Consider the following 17,267-nt stretch of genomic DNA (forward strand, 5'->3'; position numbering starts at 1 on the left):
TCCCCCCCCCCCCCCAAAACAGTTGAGGCTAGGGTTAGGGATTACTCACCCAATTTGACACAACCACTCAAGTTTGATGTCGACCCATGCTTCTATTTGTCCTCCTCTACCTCTCCATGCCTTCAATTTCTCTCTAGCACACGTTAATCCATCAACCCATAACCTAGGGTTTAGGTTAGGTAATAAGTTGATGGGATAAAGGGATAGAAGGATGGGGGAAGCTATCAATCGCGTGTAGGATGATAGGGTGACAATGTGTGAGCTCGAGGTGGTTGTGGCAGGGCGTTTGGTGGCGCGGCAGGGAGAAGGTGGTGTTGCAGGTCTGGTTTGGTCGGGGGAGAGGAAGAAGAAGGTGGAGGTCGATATGGGTTAGGGTAGGGAGCTGTTTGGCTAGGTCATAGGGTTCGAGTATTAGTGTGTTAGGCGGGTGTATCAAGATGGGTGTACCGCGAGCTGAAGCCGCTGGATATGGAGATGGTAGGTGGATCGGACGGCTAAGGAATAAGCAGCTTGTAGCGACCGTAGGATGTAAAATACAGCGAAGTCTACGGTGCGAGATTAGGTTAGGTGTTGTAGTGTTGATCGGAATCATCGGGATTTGATGCACAGGCATAGGAGCGATCGTAGGATTCAACTGCAATCTAATCTGATGGCTTGGAATTTAGGCACTATGGTGTTTGATAGGAGCTTCAGATTTTGATGCGCGATGAAGGAGCGACCATCGGATGATGAGATGGATCCAATCCGACGGCTGAAGATGGAGGTGGTTTTGGTTATAGAAAATGGGTTTGGGTAAGGGTTTTGGGCCTTGGGTATGCCAAGCCCATATTTTCTTTAAGAGCAATTCTTCCTTCTTGAGCCCATTTCTAGTCTTTTGGGCTTATGCGCACCATTCTTCGCGGCTTCCTTGCATAATTTCTTCCGGCTTTTCACTACTTTTCTGCTCTTTTCCGCTCCGCAAGTCATCCAAGCTTTATTTGGTACCTAAAAATGCAAAATTAATTAAGAAAAATATTTATTCTTGAAAACAATGAAAATACAGAATATGGGATAAAATGTAGAATTAATGCACAAAAGATGAGTTAATTGCCAACAAAAAGGGATAAAAATATACAATATTTGGCACTCATCAGTGACATCTAAGTTTCTCACATGCATGAGATCAAAAGTACCAATATTATCAGTCACATCAGCATTTTCTAAATCATAATCAAGTTGTGTAGCATGCTCATCATCACAACACAATTTCACAAGTCCAAATTCAGAATCATGGTTATCCGAAATTTCCAAATTAACATCAAAAGAAGCAATATATTGTGGCTTAAGTATGGAATCAGACACATCAACTATATTTTCATGCATAGGATCATTAGTGTCAACAGAAGATTCAACATTACCTAAGTCATGCTCTTCACAGGATAACTGCACAATATCTAAATCAGTAGCCTCATCACATGTATATGGAATACTAGAAGAAACATCATTCATGAAGGTCGGGGCAGAAAAGCCTAATGTATTTGAACCCAAAGGTTCCATAACATTTTCAGCATAGACATGTTCTTCTAATATAACATCATCATAATCATCATCATCACAAATACATGAAAATCCTACTTTGTCAAAACCATTAGTGTTTTTCGTCCATACATCTGCCTCTAAAATAGGTGAATATGGATTGACATTTTCAGCAATAGGGTATGAAACACTATATCCAGAATTAAGCTCATTGGGAAAATCAACATCTGACTCATGGTGATTACCCATATCATGTGGCATGGTCCTAGTTTCCCTATAGGTTTCCCACTGATGGGTTTTCTCTGCAACTTCAGCTAGAAATAACCATGCATCGTCCACAGTTTTATCAATGAATTCACCATTACACATAGATTCAACTAAGGCTCGAGACTTAAAGTCTAGTCCCTCATAAAGAATGGCGACCAGTCTCCACTTCTCGAGGCCATGATGAGGGCACTCAAACAACAAATCATTAAATCGTTCAAAATAATGAAAAAGTGTTTCTCCATCTAACTGGACAAAACAATTAATACTTCGACGAATAGAGATGGTCCTATGATGTGGAAAGAACCTTCCGACAAATTGATTTGTGAGTTGGTCCCAAGTGGTGATTGACTGCGGTCTCAAACCGTAAAACCATGTTTTGGCCTTTTCCTTTAAAGAAAAAGTAAACAAACGCAATTTCAAAGAGTCTTCGGATATATGGTCAGGATGTAAAGCCCGGACAATTTGTTCAAACTCTCTTACATGGTTATAGGGATTCTCAGAATCGAACCCTCGAAATATAGGAAGTATTTGTATCATGCTTGCGTTTAGTTCAAATGGGCCATCAGTCTGGGGTAAGACGATACATGATAACTGACTTATTATGTTAGGGTACATGTATTCATGGAGACTACGGAGTTTATTCACACACTCGCCCATTTTTTCAAAAAATTTGGTTTTAATGGGTTTTGAAAATTTGGTTTGAAAGGGTTTTGAAAAGAAAATTTGGTTTTGCTTGGGATAAAATTTTGGTTTTTGAAATAAGGAGCAAATTTTTTTTTTTTTTTTTTTTTGTGTTGGGTTTTGAAGCCCAACTTTTAGTTTAAAAGAAACTACAAGCCTAACAAACAACTAAGTTACAAGCCCAAATAAAGAAAGAAATAAAAATAAAACTAATTATTACAAACCCACAAAAAAAAGAAAATAAAAATAAAACTAAAATTATTACAATCCCAAATAAATAAAAGAAATAAAATTAAAATAATTATTACATGCCCAAAAAGATAATTACAATTACAAGCCCAAAAGAGAATAACAATACAAACCAAAAAAATTACAAGCCCAAAAAATTTGGGTTTGGGTTTAGGCTTACCTTTTTGGAGGGAATCTTACCTGTAAATGGATTGCAGTCTGAACCCTCCCAGAGCTTCTTGGTTCATAGTTTATATGGCTTATACCACATTTGAAGTTCGAATTGACACCGAGCTTCATCTTTATCGATTTTGGTGATGTATCATGCTCAGTTTGAAGTTAGAACCCTCCAAGAGCTTCTTGGTTCATAGTTTGTATGGCGTTATACCACATTTGAAGTTCAAATCGACACTGAGCTTCATATTTATCCATTTCGATGATGTATCATGCTCAGTTTGAAGTCAGAACCCTCCAAGAGCTTTTAGGTTCATAGTTTGTATGGGGTTCTACCATATTTGAAGTTTGAATCGGCACTGAGCTTCATATTCGTCGATTTCAATGATGTATCCTACTAAGTTTAAAGTCAGAACCCTCCCAGAGCTTCTTGGTTCAGAGTTTGTATGGTGTTATACCACATTTGAAACTCGAATCGGCATTAAGCTTCATATTTATGGATTTCAATGATGTATCCTGCTAAGTTTGAAGTCAGAACCCTCCTAGAGCTTCTTGGTTCAGAGTTTGTATGCCGTTATACCATATTTGAAGTTCGAATCGGCATTAAGCTTCATATTTATGGATTTCAATGTTGTATCCTGCTAAGTTTGAAGTCAGAACCCTCCTAGAGCTTCTTGGTTCAGAGTTTGTATGCCGTTATACCATATTTGAAGTTCGAATCGACATTGAGCTTCATATTTATCGATTTCAATGATGTATCCTGCTAAGTTTGAAGTCAGAACCATCCTGAAGCTTCTTGGTTCACAGTTCGTATGCCGTTATACCACATTTGAAGTTCGAATCAACACTGAGCTTCATATTTATCGATTTCGATGATGTATCATGCTAAGTTTGAAATCAGAACCCTCCCGAAGCTTCTAAGTTCATAATTTGTATGTCGTTATACCACATTTGAAGTTCGAATCAACACTAAGCTTCATATTTATCGATTTTGATGATGTATACAGCTAAGTTTAAAGTCAGAACCATCCTGAATTTCGTGGTCCATCTCTAGTAATCTTATAACCTGAGTTTACTAGTGTGAACTAAAGATACTTAATTACCTGTATGACTTGTAAAAAATTACTTCATGACCTATGCGACTAGTCGAAATTCAAACAGGAAGCACAAAGAGAAAGCACAAAAACAAAAAGAGAAAGCACAAAGAAACACACCAATTATCGAATTCATTTTTCATTTCCAGATTCATTCTTATACATTTTTTGGATTTTTTTTTATATCAGAATGTCGATAACAATGTCCTAAATTTATTAATATTTTTTTTGAATTTTTTTCATGTCGAAGGTTGATAATTAAACCGAAAAAATGAGTTCGTATTAACACAACGGTCCCCGAGTTATAACCCCAAAGGAGTCACTATCCATCCATAAAAAACCCGCCAAAACAAAAGTAACACAAAAACCCCAAAAAATAAAATTTTGATGAAACCAAAATTTGGTTTCATCATAAAATTTGATGAAACCTCGTAGAATTTGACGAAACCAATTTTTGGTTTCATCATAAAATTTGATGAAACCAATTTTGAAATTTGGGGTTTTTGTATCAATTTTTTAAAATTTTGGGGTTTTGTATAATTTAATTTAAGATGGAGTTTTAATGAATCCCAACATTAGAGTGAGTTTTTTGTACCACAAGTTTGGTCACTTTGGATTTTTATGACTAGTTTTGTTAACACAAAGAGAAAGCACAAAGAAAACACACTTGCCTTGATCCGTATAACACTCATAACTTAAATCTATACCGTCCAAATATTTTCATAATCTGTATGACTTCATCATACCATATCTTATCCGTTCGAATTCTTTTAGATAAAAAGAAAAAAAAAATTCTCTCACTTACCTTCACTCACTTTTTCTCGTTTCTCATCTTCCCCTCCCTCGGGAAAAAAAACCCTCACTCAATGGTGCCATTTGAAGTTCTTGTTCGGAAGCAGATCGAACGTTTGCAAGATCCAAGTCTTCAATGTGCGGGATTTTGTTTATGATGAGTTAATAAAGGTACAGCACACATCGTCTTTATTCTCACGTATGAGACAGTTTAATCTGGTGCTATTAAGCCTTCATGTCACCATTGAAATGTGAATAACTGATTTTGTTTTTCTATTTCAGATAAGTCATAGTTGTATGGGCAACGAGCTGCAGCGGCTTCATGTGCTGAAAAAGCGCATGGATAAAGTTATTGGAGAATTTCTACGAGACGGACTCGAGCCTTCCGAGATAGTGATTAAGCACATAATTGACATGGAGGTATGCTGACATTCAAGTGCATTCGCTGCCTCTAAATTCTAAAAGCTCTCACTATTTATCCCCAAATTAATTTTTTGCTGTGTTGCTCGTGTGTACATCTTAATTTGGTTAATTTTATTTTGCAGATGGACTATATAAATACTTCACATCCAAATTTTATTGGTGGGAGTAAGGCTGTACAGGTTGCATTGCTACAGGTCAAGTCCGCTAGGGTAACTCATGGCCAGAGAAAAGGTTAGCTTCCGTACTTCTTTGATGGTTCTAAACTTTGTAGTAGGACTTTGCTAGTTTGATGATCCAAGATTAACAAAATTCCTCCGTAAAGTCCCAAGTTAGTGAAGTTCAATTTGTTTCACTAAGATAAAGTTTGGTTGAAATAACCTACCTGCTTGTGTTTCACTAAGTAAAGTCCCACCTGTATGGATGATACATGCTTGTGTTGTGGGAAAATTTGTTCTCAGAGAGCATCTTCAAGAGGCTCTCAGTTGTAGAGAAAAAAAATTGTCGAATTAGAGAGAGAGCTTTTTCTTGTAGGCACTTCATGCCTTGCTGCTTGGTGGAACTTGCCAATATGGCTAAGTCAACTCTCAATTCCTCCAAAAAAATTCCCAATCTGCAAGATTATATAGTTCTCATCTCGAAATTAATCCTTGCCTTCTTCTTACATAATCGTTGTATGTGCATGATTTAGGAAGGAGCAGATTTTGATAAAGTTCCACCATCTGAAAGAAGTCAGAAATTGCGATCTGTTCTGGGTAGATCCGCAGCAAATGGAGTTACTGCAGATCAGGTTGCCGAAGCAAAGCACTGTTGGAGATGCCATTAACGACCTGAAAACAAAGGTAACATACATTCCTGTTTCTACTTCTTTTAGAAATACCATACATTCAGAATTTTATTGTCATTTTCTCTACAAGTTGAAGCATGTTTCTAGTTGGTTTTCCATTTTACTTGAAATTCTACGGGCTGTGGATACTCTCAACTTACCAACTAACTTTTGCAGCTGTGAAACAGGTCGAATGTCCCATCCCAGCGCGGAGCTCAGGTTGCTGGAAGTATTCTATCATACGATCTACAAGGTAAATGCATTTTGGCTGTGTTGAAAGTTCAATTGGCAGACAATTTTATGTTAGGGTATATTAATAGTTGGAGTGAGCTCAATATTAAAGTCCAGTGTGTCAAGGAAAGCTGATTAGTTATCAGGATGGAATGGGTGATGTATATAACGGCCAATCTATTTGGTTTACTAACTAAATGTAATATATTGAGTGGGAGGGAGACTAATACTTTTGTGTTGTTAAAATCGGGGTATTGAAGTTTTAGCTCGGAATTAGGTTGAATTGGATAGAATTTCATGTCCTTGGAGCTACATTTTTGGGAGAAACATTGAATTTGATATGGAATGGTGAATTATAGGGAGATTAAGAAATTGGCAGGATTTCATTTTACAGGTTGATATTGTGTTAGGCTAGAATTTGTAGGGATTAGTCTTAGAGTGTGCTGTTTTATTTGTCACCTTCTGGTGCCTGCATTACTTAGCTTTGTTACTAGCTATTGGTGTGGCTCTTTGTTCCATTTTTTTCTAAGTCTATTGGAGTATAACATGGTTCCAAACCAGTTCTCTAGGTATACATATCTCTAGTATAACATGATTCTGGCGCATTATGTAACTCTTTACTTTTCATATTTGATTGTGATCTTGGTATACTCAATTAAGTTTTCACTTTTGTTTTACAGAGATTATGCCATTGGAGATGAAGCTTGCTGTCACAATCTCACCCACAGTAGGATTCCAAGGGTTAATAGATGATTTTTGAAGCTGAGAAAGAATAGCTAGAAGGGTTTTGTTAAAACAGAAGTGTTATTAGATTTTTTTTTTAGTGTCGAAGTTATGTAAAACTGATCTTCTATAGTAACAAACAATAGTGATTATAATTGGAAATCTGATCTAAAGTATTACAAATTTAATTTTGTATTTAAATTATCAATTTTTTTTTTTTCCAAATTGAATATGTACCACAACTCAGAATTAGAGTTGTCAAAGAAATGACATGTAACTCTTCCCATAGTTGTCAAAGAAGTGACAAACAATTCAAACCAAAGTTATCAAAAAAGTGACATACAATTAAAGCAGAAGTTGTCAATGAGATGACATGCAACTCTAACCATTGTTGTCAAATAAGTGACATACAACTCAAACAACTGTTGTCAAAGAATTCACATACAACTCTAACCATAGTTGTCAAAGAAATTTCTACAATCCAAACAAGTGTAGTATAAGAGTTATTTTCACAACCCAGGTATGAGTTGTGTTAGGCATTAAGAGGAAATTTCGAAAAACATTCACAACTGAAAAAAGCGTGGTATACAATGGAACGACAACCGTATTTATGACTAGTATTGACGAGTTGTAAAGAATTGAAGACTTTCTACAACCCCCTTGTGCAACCCATAGATATCCGTCGTCGTATATCGTACGACAACTGTTTTTTGGTGTAGTTGATCGATGTTTTCCCCGTAGTGCAAAGTCTAATTCGGACCACAAGAGGTCCAAAACATCTAATTAAGAAAACTGCCCTAATCCCAAGTCCAATAAAGTCAACTAACAGTCACTAACTGTCGAACTAACGGTCAAGGGTCAACTAACAGTCAATGTCGAAGTCCAGGTCAGAGTCTAGTCAAGGTCAACTGGTCAATGACTCGGGTCTGGTGATCCAGTGAGTCAAACTGATTCGACTCGGTTCAACAATGGAAACTCGATTCAGTCAGAAGAACTGAGTCAGCTAAGCAAAATGAGTCAGACTGAACAAGTTCAGTCAGACAGACCAAAGGTTCTCACACACCTGAAACTCTTAACTATATTTCAATTTCAATTTATTTAAACAGAATTCTATAAATTAATACAATTCTCAAAATAAAACTTCATAATCAAATTACAAATATAACTAAAGCCTACCTGCAATTCAGCAGTTCCCAACTTCTACAAGAGAGATTCAACTTTTAATTCATTATTTTTGCTAAATGTTATTACAAAAAATATGTATAGTTTGTTAGTCATGTATATATTTGTTATATAGGTGCTTTAAAATGCTTATACAGTTTACAAATGTCATTTAGGATAATTTGAGAGATACGTCATTTCTAAATTTCACTATTTTTCATAAGGGTATAATCGGAGAACAACACTCCTTTTTGTTCCTTGCCTTAAGAATTGTGAAAACTAAAAACAGACCAAATTGGGTGGGATGAAGGGAGCATTGAATTAGCTAAAGATTTTAACCCGAACAATGGGCCCAAACAGAGAGAACAACATATAAGGTATTTTAGAATGTTTCAAAAACCATGAAAACATTTTATTCTTTCGGTTGTTAAGGAGGAGCATCTTAAGAGAAAATCCTATGGGTAGTGTCACTCTTCCATTTGAAAGAGTGCACTACCAATTTGTTCTAGTTAGAGGCTTTTATGGGTAGTTTTTACCCCAGTTCCACCCCCAACACGTTCATACACTCGTTCATATGAACGAGTAGTTGGTAGTTTAACACTAGACGGGGGACTGTCCTCCGTCTGAGAAAATAAAGCTACACGGGGGACAGTCCCCCGTGTACCAAAAAAATTGGGTTGGACGGGGGACAGTCCCCCATCCATATTGTTTTTCACTATCTCACGGGGGACAGTCCCCCGTGAATGCTTAAATTCTGCTTTTCAAATTTAAAGTTTTCCCTCCCATTATTATTTTACTATTAAATTTTGAATTATTTTTTATTAACGGGGAACTGTCCCCCATTTGGCTTCAATTTTCTTTTTTCACGGGAGACCGTCTCCCGTGTAGTGCTCTTTTTTTTGCCCATAGTGGATTCACTCGTTCATATGAGCGAGGGGTCCATCATATGAGCGAGTTAGTCTCCAAACGGAGACTACCCATAGCCTTTGCTATGAGGTAGTTCCCTAAAATCATTTGAACAACATAAATTTCTGATACAAACATATGTTTTAAGTATGACATTTATAGCATTAATAGTTGTCAACCTCAACATTCAAAAGATGACGTCAGGAGGCCGGAGCCATTCAGATGGTCCTGCACAAACCGATTACCAATTTTTCTTAGCTTGTTTGGATACCATTTAAGAAATTATCTTTTCAACTCTGGAAGCATAAAAGTGATCAGGAATTAGTTGTGACTTCTAATAACCAAAAATTTAACTTTTTCCAAAGAATGTTTTTGCTTACGACTCCTGGTTTTGAAAAGGTACAAGTTTTTCTATTTCTGATACCCAAACAATCCAAGTCTAATCAGTATGGTGCTTGAATTCAAGATTCAACAATGAAAGATCGCGGCTAGGTCCCTTAAATCAAGGTAATGTTCAATGGTGCATTTGAGCATGATGTTGAATCATGTATGGAGTGCCCAATGCTTGGGCATACAAAATTTTTAGTTTTATTGTGCGCATGAAATATGAGCCAGATTTGATTTTATGAACCAAAATCTAAAATCGGGCACATCAAACTTGAACAGTTAAATTTGGTTTTATGAATAAAAATATAACGACTTATCTTTTTGCGTCCAGGTATAAGCACATCAACGTGAATTACCATGTGGTTAGGGACTAACGCGAATTATCATGTGGTTAGAGACTAATTCAAGTTAAAGTACCGAAAACCGACTACCAACTCTAGATCCAGAAACCCTCATTTCTTCTTCTTCTTCATATTTGATTATTAGTTTTCTGGTTTGATTTTCATTCTGTTGTTTGATGTGTTTTTGATTTGAAGTTGAATGATGATTTATCTGGAAATGAGTACCAAATTAGGTGAGGAGGCAAATTTCATAATGCTTTGTGAGTATGAACAAATTCAAAATCAGATGAACAGCTGCATAGATAAGGAGATGATTGAAGAAGTTATTGTGTAAATTCATGTTTGTATTCACCGTGCGTTATGCTATCTTACTGTGTATGTTTCCAGTTTTATCTGATTTTCATTTATATGTTCTCCATTTTCATAGATCGGAGAAACCTGTAATATGTCTGTTAAAAGTCCACTGAGTAGAATTAAACTTGAAATGTTGATGGTGGTCGAAAGATCTCCATCTCAGGTTGTCTCATATTCCATTGATTTTCATTCTGTTTTTTCTAATTCTAGGTTGAAAATCCCTATTTGGAAGTGCTTCTGAAATTTGGACTGTTTTTTTATGAATTCAATCTCTTTTGAATAGTATTGGAGGGGGTGCTTGTTTCATTTCTTCTGTTGTGTGTGTTATTTGGAACGGATTTATTTTGTAAAATCTTACTTTGGCCCTGAAGAGTTAACTGTTGATTGTTAAGTCATGTTCTTACATAGGTCCTGATTTGGAATTCCACTGTTGATTGTTAAGTATGAGCGATGATGGATTGTAATTATCATAATTTGATGTTTGTATTCACTGTAGTAATATTTCTAGCTACTTAAAATGTCCTCGAGAGCCGAGAGGAAGATTTACCATAAATTCTCTCTTATGGATTGGAGCAAACCAAGTATTGATGCCGATGATGACTACACATAGACCTGTAATGATTGCGGAGATGACCGCACAATTTGAACATCTAAGGGGCTGAGGCATTTGTAGTTATTTCAAGCTTTTTTTTTTCTTGCTTTGTTTGTTTTATATTTTTCGCTTATTGCATCTGTTATTTTTTCCATGTATTGTCTGCATGTTGCACCCCGGGCTTCTCTGACATATGCAATGAAGAAAAAAGCCCCAATGCTCATGCTAAATTTGTGCCTTTTAGTGTTGCAGGTTTGCTGAGTTTCTTCAACAGCTTATTTGTGTCAAAATAACTGCCACATTTCCTTATTGTCCTAGAGAGTAGTGTTAAAAGTTGCTTATTCGTCGTCAGTTCATTGTTAAGGTTTTATCTAATCATGTATTCTGGGCCTGGTTTGATTTGATTATATATCAAATGCACATCAATAGATCAGATAAGATTTGAAGGCTAATGATGATAAATTTTATATCTTAGCGGATTTCAGTGAGATTTTATCAATGATCTGAATGTTACACACACTGAAGCCTATATCTTTTCTTATTGATCTATTTCCAGCGAATTTCAGTGAGATTTTGTCATCGTTACCAATTAGCTTTATTTTGCTCTACGCATTCTAGATGTTTGTATATTTTGGTAAAACTAAAACGGTTTTTCTCTTGCTATTTTGTGGTTCGTACTGTGTCGCATTTGGGTTTGGATTGTTTTTGTGAATAGAATAAAGACGATGGAAGTGATGATCCTTTCCCCAGCTGATCAACTAAGATTATAATGTGCGTTTTGTTTAAATATCTTTTTCAACAGAAGAGGTTTTCCAAGCCAGTACTCTGATCCATCTCTACTCCTCCCAACCATTGTTTTTAGCTATTTCTTAGGTTTGATCTCTTCCCTCACAATTTGAAAGAAGGAATTTGTCTTTTGTTGAAAAATGAGTTTTTCTGTTGATTATTAGTGATGACAAATCTAAGGCTTGTTTCTCAAGTACATTTGCAGTTGCCTGCTGCCTAAGAGCTTGTGCTTGTTTTGTTTCTTAGAAATGCATTTACCGTGTGTGATGATATTCTTCCAGTTTATCTGATTTTCAGTTGGTACCTAATCAAATGTTCTCGGGGGGAGAGATTTTAAAAGTTGCTTACCCTGTTCATTGTTAAGGTTCCATTGAGGTCAACCCTTGGTAAGATGGTTTTCAAGGGGGGGTCCTGTTTATTGATTGAGGGCTCATAAGAAGACAAAATGGGAGTCTGGGGAAGTTGCAAGGACTTACCCTTGGTAGTTGGTTTACTACTCGGCAACCCTGTTTTGTCTTCTTGTGAGCCCTCAATCAAAAAACAGAAGCCCCCAAAACAGCTTTCATGCATTGCAGTTCTGTTCCTCTAGTTGGCCAAATGGCAAAGGCCCTGGACAGGTACCGTTATACCGTTCATTTAAGATGGAGCCGTAAATCCCATTCCAGGGTTTTGTCCTGCTAGTCTTATATAAAACCCTTTTGACTTTTCTTCGACTCTAGATACCTAATTTCTTCCTCTTGATACTTGATTAGTTAAGGTTTCTCGTTCTATTGTTCGGCGTGTTTTTGATTTGAGGTTGAGTGATGATCTCTGGAAACAAGTACAAACTGCTTATAGTTATAGGTTTAACGCCTTGGTGACATATTCTGCAATTATGAGGTTTATAGGTTTTTATTTCATTGTCCACGTTCTTAATTTTATTGGCAACAAGTACAAACTGCTTTGGCGGGATTCCACATATGTGGCACTTCCAGAAGATAATTCACCGTGTTAATTGCTTTTGATTTGGTTGTGGCAGTGAATCTGAGGGGGGATATATATTTCTTACTCTGGTAAATGGGAATAAGATAAGCATTTTGTTAAATTTGGTATGAGCAATTTATGGTATTCAAAATTGCAATGAACATTAATTCTTGGATTTAACTTTTGTGAATTGAGTTCCATGGTTCACATTAGGATAGGATGCCGTGTGCCGATTTAAACCATATCACTATAATGCCGTACAAGGATTTTTATTTTTGTGATGGCTGCCATTTGGGCTGGGTTGTCTACTACGTAGCGTAAGAAGAAGCATGAGTGCATTCTTTAAGAAATTGCTTCGAAGCTAACTTACTCCCTAAAGAATGCATTTATGCTTCTTTTTCTTCCGCCGAATAGGTGACTTCACAGTTCACACACTTCTTGAGCTGGTTCATTGCTCTGGCTATAAACTACTACTCCCAGGTATGCTCCCATCTGCATCTGGATGTGCTTGTGTTCGGTTTGTTTGTATGCTCCTCTTGTTGTGTAATGTCCAAACTTCCTAGTGACGGTTTGTTTATTATTGTATGTGCATTTTGGTAGACATGAATCACTAAAATGCTGCAGGGGCTGGGGAAGTTGCAAGGACATACCCTTGGTAAGACGGTTTTCAAGGGGTTTCCTCCCACTCCCAGCTACAGAACCAATTTTGCTCAGAGGCAGTTTGCAGGTGGAATACTATAATGGCTGCTTACCTCTCTGGTGAGTGCTTGCTTGAAAATTTCTTCATCATATAATTATTCTGGTATCTCTGGTTGCAATTATCTCTTCTCTTCCACTCATGTTCCCACCATATAAGAATGTTTCTTCATAGGTAATTGCTTTAAACTGTCGTATTCAAACCCGAACAATGTGATCCTCCTGGTATTAGACCTCAATAGGCGAAAGAAGTGCATAAACTAATGTCATGCCACGTTTTAGAAGAATCTCTACTCATAAACAGCTATGTTAAATATTGAATATTGAAGTTCTGATAAATTGCAAGAACATAAATTTAAGACTATAAATGTCAGTCTTGACCTTGTCACCACCCTTTACCAATAGCTATAGCACTGATAGAGTCACGCCCTCAGTCTTGACCTTAGCCGCATTACACTCTTACACGCAGCAATTGATTCATTTTAGAATTTCTTCCTAATAATCGAAACCCCTTCTGAAATTGAACTGTTTCTGATCAAGAATTTCCAAAGAGTTCTATTGATTTCTAGTCATTGGAGTTCTGGTATTTGGGGTGGTGGTTGTTTCGTTTCTTCTATTGTATGTTGTTGGTACTCACTAGACTAGACATTATGATTTTTCTTTCATTGTTAGGTGTTTTTCCTATTTTATGTATTCTTTCTTTTATAGTGGTAGATTGTTTCTCTTATCAACTAATTTTCTCGATTAGGAGATTTTGGCAAAAATTCTCCATATTCACAGATTGGAACCAACTATAATCTGCTGTAAACGTTGTACAAAAACTCAGAAATGTAATCTCCGTTTTAGGTGTTCTCATATTCCATTGCCTTGAGGAGCACTGTTGTGGGTATTACCTCTTGGGACAGGCCATGAGACGGACATTTCTTGTTAAGATGTTCTTTTCGACAAATAGTATTTTAGAATAATGTTTTGATATTGACCCGAGTAGGATAAATCTGATATAAACAACAGCATCTTTTGAGACAGAATGGCTTAGCGCCTTGGTGACTTATTCTGCAATTCCGAGTAGGATAAATCTGATATAAGCAAGCAGGACTAGTGTTGTTCATGGGAGATGTCCTTAATCCTTCATTAAGCTAGTAATATTGCATGTGTCAAATATCCCTTCCTATCTCAGCTATCATGGCGCTTTATCGTCAGATATTGCAGATTCACTGGCCAGGTCACTGACTGCAATATTGTGCCATCATTGCGCTTCACTGACTAGGCTGGTTATACAAATCCGTTGCTAAATCAACCTTGAGCAGAAAAAAGAAAGCAGTTGACGTTCTGTTTCCGGAAAACCCTACGAAATTTAAATCCAAGTGACTTGAAATTTCTTGACAAAATAAAAATTCAAAGTTTGTATCGTACTCGGTCTTGGCCGGTGCACAATTTAAAATAGTTGTTGATTCTTTCGTATGATTGAATGGGGTGTTGTCAACAATACCAAAACTCTATATATGTTGTTATTCACCATCAATGGAAATTTCTGTGTATATATATATATATAGAGAGAGAGAAGGTAAGAAAGAACTCATCATTAATCACCAAATGGGTATCATAAAATTATCTTTTTTCTTCGCCGTCTTCCTCCGAGTCGTTCCGTATTTGATTGCAGGTGCTACTAGTCCAGAAGAATGTCCAGTTTATCAGTGGTGTACAAAAGATGAGCCAACAGTTCGATTTCCTTTTACATTAAAAGGTCGTGGTAGCGAGTTATGTGGTTACCCCGGTTACCAACTTACTTGCGATGGTAGGAATAAAACAGTACTAGAGCTTCCATTCTCTGGTAAATTTTTCGTCGGAAATGTATTTACTTTCATGCAGAAGATACAAATCTATGATCCAGATAACTGTCTTCCGAAACGTATTTTGATGTTAAATCTTTCGGGTACACCTTAACAATAAATTGAATTTCATCGTACTCTTCTTCTTTCTTTTTGAGAAGAAATCAGTGAACCAAGAAAGGTCGATTTGAGATGGAAGAAATCGAGTTAGAACTGGAAGATGGTGATGTTGTTAATGTTTGTGATGAATCTCTTCTCTGTTGCTGCATCTAGGGTTCGAAATTGATGCTGCTACAGATCGAGAAAAAGAGAAGAGTTGCTCAGAAATTGAAGCTCGGATTCTGAATCTGCTTCTGAGATTCAGATGGAGATGGTGGTGAATTTGAGTTCAAAGCTGCAATTTGGGAAACAGATGAGTAATAGAAAGATGGTGGTTGAGATGAATTTCAAGGGATAGAAGATAATCTGTTGTTGTTGTGAATCGGGGGTTTTAAGTGAAGAAATATGAAACTGGGTTTAGTGTTTGAGCAGTTGAGGAAGAGAACAAAGTGGAGTTACTGATGCTGTTACTCTATATGAATGTGGATGAGAACATGTGTTTGCTGTTGAAGGAAGATTCAGAAAATTGGCTGTTTGGACTGGATTTTGGTATGTTGTTATTCATGGGTTCTGTTGACAGTGATGGAATGAATTTGGTGGTTAGGAGTAAAGAAAATCTGAGAAGAAGTTAGAGGAGAGATTGAAGCTGCAGCTGGAGATGGAATTGTGGAGTTAGATGAATGTTAGGACTGAATTGTTATAGGTGAAGACATGGCAGCTGAAACGGAGTGAATCTGCTGGCACTCTAAACCAGGAAAAGGGAAGAATTGAACCTGTTGTTGGCATGAATTGTGTGAATGATTTTGTGGGTTTTTGAGAGTATCTTAACAACAACAAGAACGAGGGGAAGATGCTGAGCCTGGGTGGTTTTGTAGCTCACATTTGGAACTGAACTGGGGTTGTTTTGGGTGCATTTTGGGTTATATTTTGAGATGAAATTCAAATGAATAGATGGGTTAACCAAGAGATCGAAGTAGGTTCGGAATGATGAGCATTTGATGAAGTTTCTTGACCTGAAATGAAGAAGAAGAAACTAATGATGCTGCCATGTTTTGTAGTTTGTTGCAGTTTGAATTGAGCATGAAAGAACCTAGCTTGCTGCCATTGACAGTGGGCAGTACATGTGGAAGATTGAATGCAATATTTGAGTTACTAAATGAATGAATGTATGGGTTTTGTTGTGTGTGAAACTGGGTTTGCAGGGAAGGAGATGAGATGGTCTCATAAACCACGAGATAGTTCATGTCTGCATCACCAGTTCCTCGCATACAAACTGTTTGTGAAAATGTCTGAGCCACCAGATTACACAAATTCAAGTTCCGTCGCCAATAGTTTGTTGTACCAGGTTTGCCTTGGACTTCTGTGAATCTTTGGGAATGGTTAGCACAAGGTTGAGTTTGAGAACAACACGGAATTATTGGTGCGAGTAACATATACAGTTTTGGGTTATATTGTGACCGAAAAATATTAAATTTTTTATAATTATGGTTGCTGTCATGATTGAGCTATGAACAAATGGATGAATAGATCAGTGAAGTGAGTTAGGAATGGTGGTGTTGATGTTGGTTTCAATGGGTTATGTATTTAAAAGAAAATGGAGCTAAAAGGATGTTGCAGTGGCAAGGCAAAGGAGATGGAAGTGCAAATGGGTTTGGTGTGCGTGTGACGTGCATTTAAAAGAAAATGGAGGTGTGAATAGTGATGCATAACAGATTATGCATCTACAAAATTTGTTGCATAACTTGTTATGCATTCTCGAAAATGGTTGCATAACACGTTATGCAGCTACTTTTTTTCTTAGTATTGAGACCAACAAAAAATAAGGCTGCATAACCTGTTATGCATCCGAAAACATGACTGCATAATGCATTATGCATCGAGAAAATTTTCGCACAATCTTTTATGCATCGAGAAAATAGATGTATAACCTGATGCATCAGTAAATATGGATGCATACTGCATTATGCATCAATTTTTTTATGTACGCACTGAAATCAACCAAAACAATGGTTACATAACTTGTTATAGATGCATAACTTTGTTATCCAAATGCATAATTTGTTGTGCAGTGGAGAAAATGGTTGCATAATTCGTTATGCGTCTGCAGAATGTGTTATGCATCTATTTTGGTGGCTGCATAATAGTTATGTATCAAGTTTTCGAAAATTTTGCCTAAAATGATGATCACCTCCGATTTTTTCC

The 17,267-nt window shown here is 36.8% G+C and overlaps 1 long non-coding RNA gene and 4 other non-coding genes across 5 annotated transcripts; all 5 read left to right on the plus strand.

The window, feature by feature from the left end:
* The first annotated feature begins 4,830 nt into the window (after positions 1–4,830).
* LOC113321664 lies at positions 4,831–5,990 on the plus strand. The gene is made up of 4 exons (XR_003346822.1): positions 4,831–4,922; positions 5,034–5,171; positions 5,297–5,405; positions 5,863–5,990. It is a non-coding gene; the product is annotated as an uncharacterized LOC113321664 (long non-coding RNA).
* A 4,696-nt stretch (positions 5,991–10,686) lies between these two features.
* On the plus strand, positions 10,687–10,768 carry LOC113325663. Its single transcript, XR_003348115.1, has one exon. It is a non-coding gene; the product is annotated as a small nucleolar RNA SNORD25 (small nucleolar RNA).
* An 86-nt stretch (positions 10,769–10,854) lies between these two features.
* Positions 10,855–10,996, plus strand: LOC113325637. Its single transcript, XR_003348093.1, has one exon. It is a non-coding gene; the product is annotated as a small nucleolar RNA snoR134 (small nucleolar RNA).
* A 141-nt stretch (positions 10,997–11,137) lies between these two features.
* Positions 11,138–11,220, plus strand: LOC113325615. The gene has a single exon (XR_003348076.1). It is a non-coding gene; the product is annotated as a small nucleolar RNA R11/Z151 (small nucleolar RNA).
* A 197-nt stretch (positions 11,221–11,417) lies between these two features.
* LOC113325606 lies at positions 11,418–11,526 on the plus strand. Its single transcript, XR_003348068.1, has one exon. It is a non-coding gene; the product is annotated as a small nucleolar RNA Z103 (small nucleolar RNA).
* The last annotated feature ends 5,741 nt before the right edge of the window (positions 11,527–17,267 follow it).

The sequence above is a fragment of the Papaver somniferum genome, chromosome 11, assembly GCF_003573695.1.
Source record: "Papaver somniferum cultivar HN1 chromosome 11, ASM357369v1, whole genome shotgun sequence".
In the NCBI taxonomy this organism is placed as follows: Eukaryota; Viridiplantae; Streptophyta; class Magnoliopsida; order Ranunculales; family Papaveraceae; genus Papaver; species Papaver somniferum.